The sequence below is a fragment of the Cupressus sempervirens genome, chromosome 5 (genome assembly GCF_028749045.1).
Source record: "Cupressus sempervirens isolate cs-2001-9-10 chromosome 5, ASM2874904v1, whole genome shotgun sequence".
Lineage (NCBI taxonomy): Eukaryota > Viridiplantae > Streptophyta > Pinopsida > Cupressales > Cupressaceae > Cupressus > Cupressus sempervirens.
The window spans coordinates 249,490,126-249,499,429 of record NC_143122.1 but is presented as its reverse complement, the minus strand read 5'-3'; positions in this window follow the sequence as shown (position 1 = coordinate 249,499,429).

Below are 9,304 nucleotides of genomic sequence, written 5' to 3'. Positions count from 1 at the left end.
CATCAAATTACTATCCCCAGGGTAATGGTTTGGCTGAGTCTTCCAACAAGAATCTGATCAAAATCATGAAGAGGACAATAGAAGACAATTAGAGGGTCTGGCATAAAAAATTAAGTACTGCTCTGTGGGCTGATAGGACAACACCCAAGAGATCTATTGGGAATTCACCTTTTGTGCTGGTATATGGTAGGGAGGCCAGACTCCCAATTTCATTGGAATTCCCATCCTTGGAGTTGGCTCATCAACTTGAATTGATTGAAGATAGTGCCATGTCAGTAAGAATGGTAGAGCTAATTAAGTTAGAAGAAAAGAGAAATAAAGCTATGCAAACCCTAGAGATACATCGGCAGCAAATGAAAAGGAGTTTTGATAAGAAAACTAGGGTCAGAACCTTTAGAGAGGGAGATTTAGTTCTAAAGTGGGATGTAGATAGGGAAAAACTAGGAAGACATTCCAAATTTGATGCACTATGGAGTGGCCCCTATCTGATTGCCAGTTGCAAACAGGCTAACACATTATAGCTAACCCGGCCCAATGGAGAGATTTTGCCCATTGCAATCAATGGGATCTATCTGAAGCCCTATTTCTAAAGATTTTTGAATCCATGTACATAAGTAGTTTAGTACTTTTTGTTGTTTCTTGCTTTTCAATAAGTGTGTGCGCACGTGGTTCTCTCTTTGAGTCACCAGCTTCCGAATTTTTGACAGTTTTGAGGTTACAGAGGTAGAGCTAGGGTTTTTAATGTTTTGATTTCCTCGTAGAAAGGTTAGGGTTTTTTGCAGTTCTCATATTTGTACCTTTTAGACCCATTTTTTTTTGACTCCTAGCCCAAAGGATTTTTTGTAGGCACTTGTATGATGCATAGCAAGCTTGCATCCCCTGTGAGTCGCCAGAATGTTACCACATTTTGTTTGCCTCGCCAAATTTCAAAATTCAAATGTTAGCCCACCCAACGGTCACCTCCCCAATTAGTAATATTTTAATAACCATGGAAATAGTAAAAATACCAAGTTCTGAACCTTATAACATATGTTTTGCGGCCTACAAGTTCTCTGCCGTCGGATCAAGGCAGATCAATGAATGGTGCCATCGTGCTATGGGGAAGCTGCGTGAGATTTATGATGGTGACATAGCGCCTTGACGACATGTTGTGTTGGTGGGTCCACATTCAGCGAACACATCTCAGTGTTTGGCGGGTCGACACCCTCTTTGAATTTGGTTTTCAATTTCTTTACCAATTTATCCTTACTCTTAATAAATGAAGTAGTTTTTGGTTTTCCAATTTTCCAATTCATAATTTCCAAAAACTTTGACATTCTTCAAGTAAGGTTTTGAAGGTTGTAGAGGCTTCATCTACATTTATGTCACAGTGTAAGGGTCTCAACCATCTTACCGTTGGTATGGTATCTTGTACAAATGTGTAATCAAAATCCACAAGAAATTAAATGTCATCATAGTGTTTCTCAACTAATAATATCAATATTCTTAGTATTTTTTTCATTGACTACCTAAAATCTTCAAAGTAGCTAGCCATGATTGTTTAAAAATTTTATCCTAACTACTCAATATACTCACCAATCTATACTACAACTAATTTTTTAGTCTTCCATCCCATAAGACCAAATGAGGGGAATCATTTTTGTACAAAAAAGAATATACAAATAAAAATTGAACAAAATTTACACTATTCACTCTTTCTTTTCCTAAATCCTCCAAGGTTCTGCATTAGTTGTTGTAATTGTAATCAACATCCATATTTATGTAGAGTACACTATTCCATCTACTAGATTGATAGAATATTATGTGATATTACCCTTACAACATAGTTAATAAAAGGATCAGGGATTGTATCTATAATCATACCTCTTTTGTTCTAGATAGCTCCAATAATTTTCTCAATCATTTCTTTAGAATCACTTCTTAGTTTCTTAGGTCGATCTAGTGTTGGGTAGTGAGTAAACCTATGGATTATTCTCTTGGTAATTCTGATAGATTATTCTCTTGGTAACTCTGGTAGGTCCATTATCCAGCCATAAAGAACCATCATGAATTCAGTTAAGCAAAATTCATATCCATTTTGTCTTAAACACATTTGGAAAATCTAGGGCTCATGTTAAATGCTTTTTCTCAATAATTTTGTATTCTTCTTTCAAAAGACCATTTTCACATAATCTATTGTATGCACGTATAATTTCTATGGCACTAATGCTTTTTATCTTACAATTATAACATTTTCTCACATCTTGTACCATTATTACATTTGGTAGGATCATGGATAATGCGCTAGAGAGGTCTTTTTTATATACGATGTAAAGAATGACTTTAAAAACTGACTATTTAATTTCATTACTCACTAACTGAATGTTTAAAAATTTCTTCCCTTCAACATTTCTCAATCTCAATGCCATTATATCAAACTAGGGTTTATGAAAATTTAAAGTACGTAGCTCAACTCTTGATAAATACATTGTGAAATCTGTTGAACTGGTTTGAGATCGCTTCTAAAATATTTTGCAAGTGCTTTGGATGGATTTCTAGATTTCCTTTTGTTCTTCTCATTCTTCTTCAAATTTGAAATGATGAAAAATGAACTAAAATTGATTAAATACCCTTTGTAAACCTTGCATTTAATGTTGAGTGCTTATACAATTGTAAGCTCAACATCAACCAATATCAAGCTTACTCAATATCCATAGACACTTCCATCACTCAACAATCATTCTTAGCTTGAAATCAAGTACCTAGTCTAATAGCTTGACATCTTTTAACATTTTACTTAGCACATATAGAAAACTCGTCATACTTGGCATCAACATGAAAAACTTGAAGATTTGTCTTGAATTTCTAACAACTTCTTGGATCTTTGTTTATGCTAATATAGTCTTTTCAATACTAGAACCCTATTGGAACTAATGTATGATATAATTTTTAGATATTAGTCCCACATACCCTTTTATTACCTTATTTGATAAGGTGTGATCACCTGACCCATTGGGTGAAGTGATTGTTTCTCCATTTGATGTGCTACAATCACCTTTATTTTTCCATGTCTTATTCATTCTTCTTTGATGCATTCAACATTCACCTTTCCCTTTCCTTTATCAAATTTTAAACTTGGTGCCTTTGACGTTGTTGGACAATATCTACTAATATGACTAGTTTTCAAATAGTTGAAAGATGTGGTTTGACTCAACCACCTTTGGTAGTTACCTTTGAAATGTGTCCTAATGCAATTTTTAGTAATATGTCCATATTCCTGATAGTAATGATAGCTATATTTTGTATTATAATCCAAATTATAAGAGGTTCCATTGTTCTTTACCTTTGCTTGCCTACTTGATGATGACATGGATTTGGATCTACATTCATAAGCTCTGTGTCCTTACTTTTGACAATTGTAGCAATATCCTTCAAATCTTTACGTATGCATTGTCTTAGTTTTGCATTCATGTTCATAGTTATCTTTCTTGCTATACTTATGACAATGAGTCGTGTTTTTGGGTATAACATTTTGATTTAGAGTTTTGCTCCTACACACATTAGCAGTATGTCCTTTCTTCCCACAATTATGACAAGTAGGTTTTTAGTTCTTACCTTTGTTGTTCCTTTCATCAACACTTTTGGATGACTCTCCTTACTCAGTACTTGTATACCCTAGTCTAGATGTGTCTTAATTGGATCTTTGAGATCTCAATAATTGCTCAAAGTATTTGATGGCTTCATTTGCCTTGTTGAAACTTTCAGTAGATTCCTTTTCTCTATTTCGATCATTCTATAGTTTTTCATTTTGCAACTTCAATGTAGTTATCAAATTCATTAGAGTTACCATTGGCAAATAGCTTGGTAGTGTCAATCTCTTTGTATTGTGTGTCATTTTCTGCAATAGAAAATTATTTCCTTCTCTGTAAGGACTTCTTTAATTCTTCTCTTTCTTCATCCAATTATGTAGACTTCCATTTCAAGATCTTTCCCCAAAGTTGCAAAGCTTCTCTTTCTTAGAACTTAGCTTTGATAGAAATTTTTTTAATTACAATAGGAAACATGAAATTTTGAGTTGCGGGTGGGGGGGAACTTGGACCAATAAAACTTTCACCATATATACTTCTCATACTTTCAATAGATAAACTAAAATAACATGTAAAACATATGGATCTAAATCATGTAAACATGTAAGCATTCACACATATAACACCAGGTATGATTACCCAGAAATCCTCCAAGTGAGAAGGGAAAACTAAGGTGGGGATGACAACCACAAATCTTCACTATTGCAGCAATAAAGTGTATCCAATGAATGGTACAATAGTTTTTTCATGAAACATGATCTACCTTGTGAAAGCTCTACCCTATTAAACGCTTATAAAGACTATTAGGACTTACCTTGTTACACCCTATTAGAAGTGTGCCTGGTTAAAGGACTTCAACTTACAAGGAAGTAAGCACCCTATTAAAGGATTTCATATAGTCTATTAGGGCTACTTAGTAAAATGTTTCAACTAAAATCACCTATTGAAATATCTTAGCATAGATCTTGTGGTTGGCACTTGCTTGCCTGATGATAGATCACCTCTAAACAATGTCTTCTTGATCCTTCTCGATCAGATGTCTTAATGTCATATTCTTTCCTTTATCCTCTATTCTTTTCCAACTAATTCTACAATTCACTCTTTCTTCTAAGTAACCATGAATGATTTGTTTTCACTTACAAAATATTCTCTTTGCTCCTTCAATTTCTTATACTCTTTATGAAGGCTTAGTGTTTTGTCCTCCTTAAGATGACTTTGGTGGCTTAGGGTTAGGTATGAATCTACAATTGAGATTCATCCAATTTTCCACTTAAACCTTTCCATTTTATGATTGGTTACATGTAATTACATAGGGAATTCAAATATATATTCATCCTTATCTACAAAATATCAAAACCTATTCTTAAGTTAGGTCAAACATAGTTTACATAGTTGTTTTTTCCATTACTAAAAAATATGCTAGAACTATTTCACTTGGCATCTAAAGTTTCTGATGCTTGGCATGTACTCATCTTTATACTGTGACTTGGCACTTTTATCACTCGGCATAGTCTATCTTCTTGGCTTCTATGTTACTCGGCATATACTATTTTCTCAACACTTGAGTGACTTAGCACATGAGTGGCTTAGCACTTACTCTGACTCGGCTTATTCTAATATTTACATGTTGTGCTTAGCATATACTACTAGTTTAGCATGATCTAAATAAGTATCTTAAGTGTGCTGACACTCACCTATCAAAACCAATCTGAGATTAGCACAAGTGTCAAGTTTCATACCTTTAATCTTGAATAATCTATCATTATTAGACTAAGATGTGACCTAAATTAAATTAAATGTGACACAAATTAAATTTTGAAGCTATTCTCACATATCTATGATTTATTATCATTAAAACCACATTATCATTATTCACAATAGATTGTTCATGATAGAAATTCAGAGAAAAGATTCTGAAAAGGGTCCATGGTTTTAGGAGAAAAAGGTCTAAAATTCATAGAAGGGAAGAAGGTAATTGGAAAAAATAGAGTAGAGGTTGAGATTATTAAGCACAAATGGGAGGTCAACTATAGTGACATGAACCAATGGAACATTTTTTTTTACTTTCTGATGTAGAAGTAGTAAGAAGATCTAATGTATGTGGTTGGCTAGGATTTTTTTGAAATTAATGGAGTTTAAGGAAGAAGCAACTACCAAATTTACTAATACATTTGAGGAAGGTGAATAAATAGTGTGGGAATTCACACTCATTTCCATAGAGGAATGAATAATGGAAGTAACTAGGATGCTAGTAGCAGGGGAATGCTACCCCAATGTGCACAATGCTAGATTAGCTAGGGCTTAGTTTTCCCTACCAAGTGACCCTCCATTGAATATTATGAAGCAAGGATGACAAATAATGTCTATTCCTCCAGCATACAATGAGTTGGCCATGCATATTATTAGGTATTTTACATTTGAAGGAAGACTTTCTAATTTGCATGCACATCATTTTAAGTTACTAAGTTATGTAAGGCATAATTTTCTAGTAAAGGATAATTTTGTTATTCACCATGCCCTAATTAAATTGCTCGTAGAAATATTTCTTATGGACATGTCTCCTATGTCATGGGAAGAATTTGTGTACCATAAAACCCTGTAGCCTCACATTGCCCCTGATGTGTAGCCAAGCCAAGATAATGCATTCTCCATTGATACAGTTACTAAGCAAGGTACCCAATGTGTGGAAACCAAAAGTGTGCAAGAAAATGTGCCTTTACCTGCTCAAATGAAAAATGTACCTACTTCTGCCCAAGCAAAGAGAAAATGGATGTTACAAGAAGAAACTTCAATTTTTACAATAGAAAAATGAAACCCTACATTTTGAAAACAAAAGACAATAAAGTTGATTCCTATAGCAGCTACTCCTAGAGTAGAGACACTAAAGAGGGTTAGAAAGAAAAATGGTTTGGTGCTTGAAGAAACTCCTATGCAAAAAAGCCCTAGAATGAGAGGAAAATTTCCTAAAGTCCCCTCAAAAAGCTAGTCCACTTTACCTAAACAATATGATGAAGGACCTCTATTACAAGTTATCCTAGTTGATTCCACCAATCATCCTAAAATTCCAAACATTCCTCAAAACCTTGATGAGGAATGTAAAGTTGAGATGAATTAATTCCAAAATGATTCCCAAGGAAGTCAACAAGATAGTCCAAGTCATGAATAAGAAGAGGACCCAATAGTGCACTAGCTAGCCTATTCAAAAATTGCCCTAGTTTAATATAAGAAAACATGGTTTACAAGCTTCTTAGAATGCTCTTGGAAGGAATAGAGGAAGAAAATATACTAGGATGAAGAAAGTGGCCCAATTACCATACAAATGATTCTTTCTAGCTATATAATAAAAATGTGTTAACAACAACCCTATGGGAAAAAGAGAAAAAGAAAATGAAGAAGGTAATATTAGACCAAGGTGAAGAAATTGCACAAATAACAGAGCAATTGGAGAGATAAAAGAAAAAGATGGATCATGACCTTAAGCTAGCTGACCAAATAATTACTTGTAGACTACCACCTAGGAATTATGCCATGTCTTTAAAATAACAATTCATCTTATTCAAGCTAATGATGAACCTCGAAGATATAGATACAAAATCTAGGCCAGCTTAGGAATTCTATGGTTTGTACTAGACCCTTCCATCATGGCAGTAAAATTTACTCTATGAATTATATACATGGCATAATTTCATTATCCCTATAGAAACTCAATGATATACACCTTAAGGCCCTAATGTCTTGGATGCATAATGAGGCCACCTATGATAGAAAATTCAACAATTATAGAGACCAAGAGAGAACAAGACCCCTACCACTACGAGCATAAAAAAATACACCAAAATAAATCCTTAGGGATTGTTTTAGGCTGACCTATGGAGACATTCACAAGGAAATAAGAAAAAAAATCTATGAGGCTAGAACAAAAATTTATGTAATGTATGATGACATGCATTACTTTTTCTTTCAAAGATTTATGGTTGGTGTCAAAAGCAGATGGAGTAGACTTCCCAAGGGAGTTAAAAGGTTAGAATCACAACACCTTATCAACTTAGAGGCATCCCTTTACCACACACCAAAATACATGTAGTTGGGAAGGCAAATTAGACCAAAACTTTGGTTGTCATTAACAATGCAACTACCCATGCTCCTTTGGCCCTTGTATGATATTAACTCTAAAAGACTTGGCAGATTTCAAGGGGATCAGAGGAGGGAAATCTGGGAAAAACAAGATGATTCTACTACACTTTTAGGAGTAATAGGTGAGGAAGGACTAAGGTTGGATAATTTCAATCAATGGCTAGAAGATGCAATGCTTGAGGACACACATTAAACTTACTAGGGGGCAGATGATGAGGCCAATTATTTCCTCTATTTTATATTAATTTTAACATTATTTTTAATACAGAGAGTACATTTGTGAAATCATAATCAGTTGAACTTATGATTAAGTCCAAATGGAACTGTTAAACCATGGGTAGATAGTTATGTCATATTTTGCTAATATTATATATATAATATTGTAATTCATAAAACCATCAAAATGTATGTTCTAATATTTGGATTTAATTTGATTATACTTATTTGCATAAGTATTTATGCCTTGCAACTAACTTGCTAGGAAAGGAAGAAGCTAGAGAGTGGTCGACAACATTCAAGGAGCATCAAGGTCCAATTGTGGCTGATGAATCATTATCGTACCAGAAGACATGACTACTACAAAGGAGGAGCCATTATTCTAGGAATGCAAGGATGAACTATTTCTATATTCCCTCTATGTTTACTATTGTGTTGAATTGGTTATCGAGACTCTATTTCTTTTACCACGAGCTATTATATTTCCTTCTTCTTCTCTAGCTGATCTTTAGTTTGTTTTTTTTCTTTTCTATTTTAGAATAAGTGTTGATCATCTATTTATAGGGATTGGTTCAATATTTTTAGAGGTTGGATAAGTATTATGAAAAATATTGTTGTCTCCTATAGAAAGTCATCTGCAATTTTATGAATTGTTCTTATGTAAGGAGTTTTTGAAATTTAATGAAGTAATTTTTTGTTTTACATTCTATGTTAGTAGATTAGTAGAAGACAACCAAGGGGACCCACTTTGGAGGTGGATTAGATAATAGTAGTGTATATTTACTTCCAACATTTCTCGTATTTCAGATAGAACTTATAGTTTCTTCCTCTAAAATCATACTTTCTGAATGTTCTTGTAGCATCTGCAAGAGAAATTATATTTGATGGTGATCTAGGTTGAAATATAGGTTAACATAGAGTTTTATTTATAGAATTCATTTCAGTAAGGAGTTAACTGTGTTATTTTCCTATAGTACTAGTGTAGGTTCTTTATATGCATTTTACTTTCTTGCACCATTAGTGTAATGACTCTTCAAGGAACCTAGTGCATATATTGTGCTAACCATTTCAAGTATACATTCCTAGGTTGAGAAATCAAATGCACCTCATGGTGAGAGAATTAACCCTTAGATTGAATAAGCCATTCCTAATTAAGGCCTTGGGTATGATTATCACACACCTATTTTGAGGTGGACCATCATCCTTCTCTAGAAACTCAACCTCATAGATCAAGTCCCATAGCTTGGAGATTGTTTCCATGTTTCACAAGGTCATCCTTAGGTAAAATTTTTTGATAAGGGTGCAAATTTTTGTGAAAACAAGAACCTATCAAACAAACTTGAGATAAGTGCTAATAAAAATATTATGAACCAATCCATTCCCGGTTA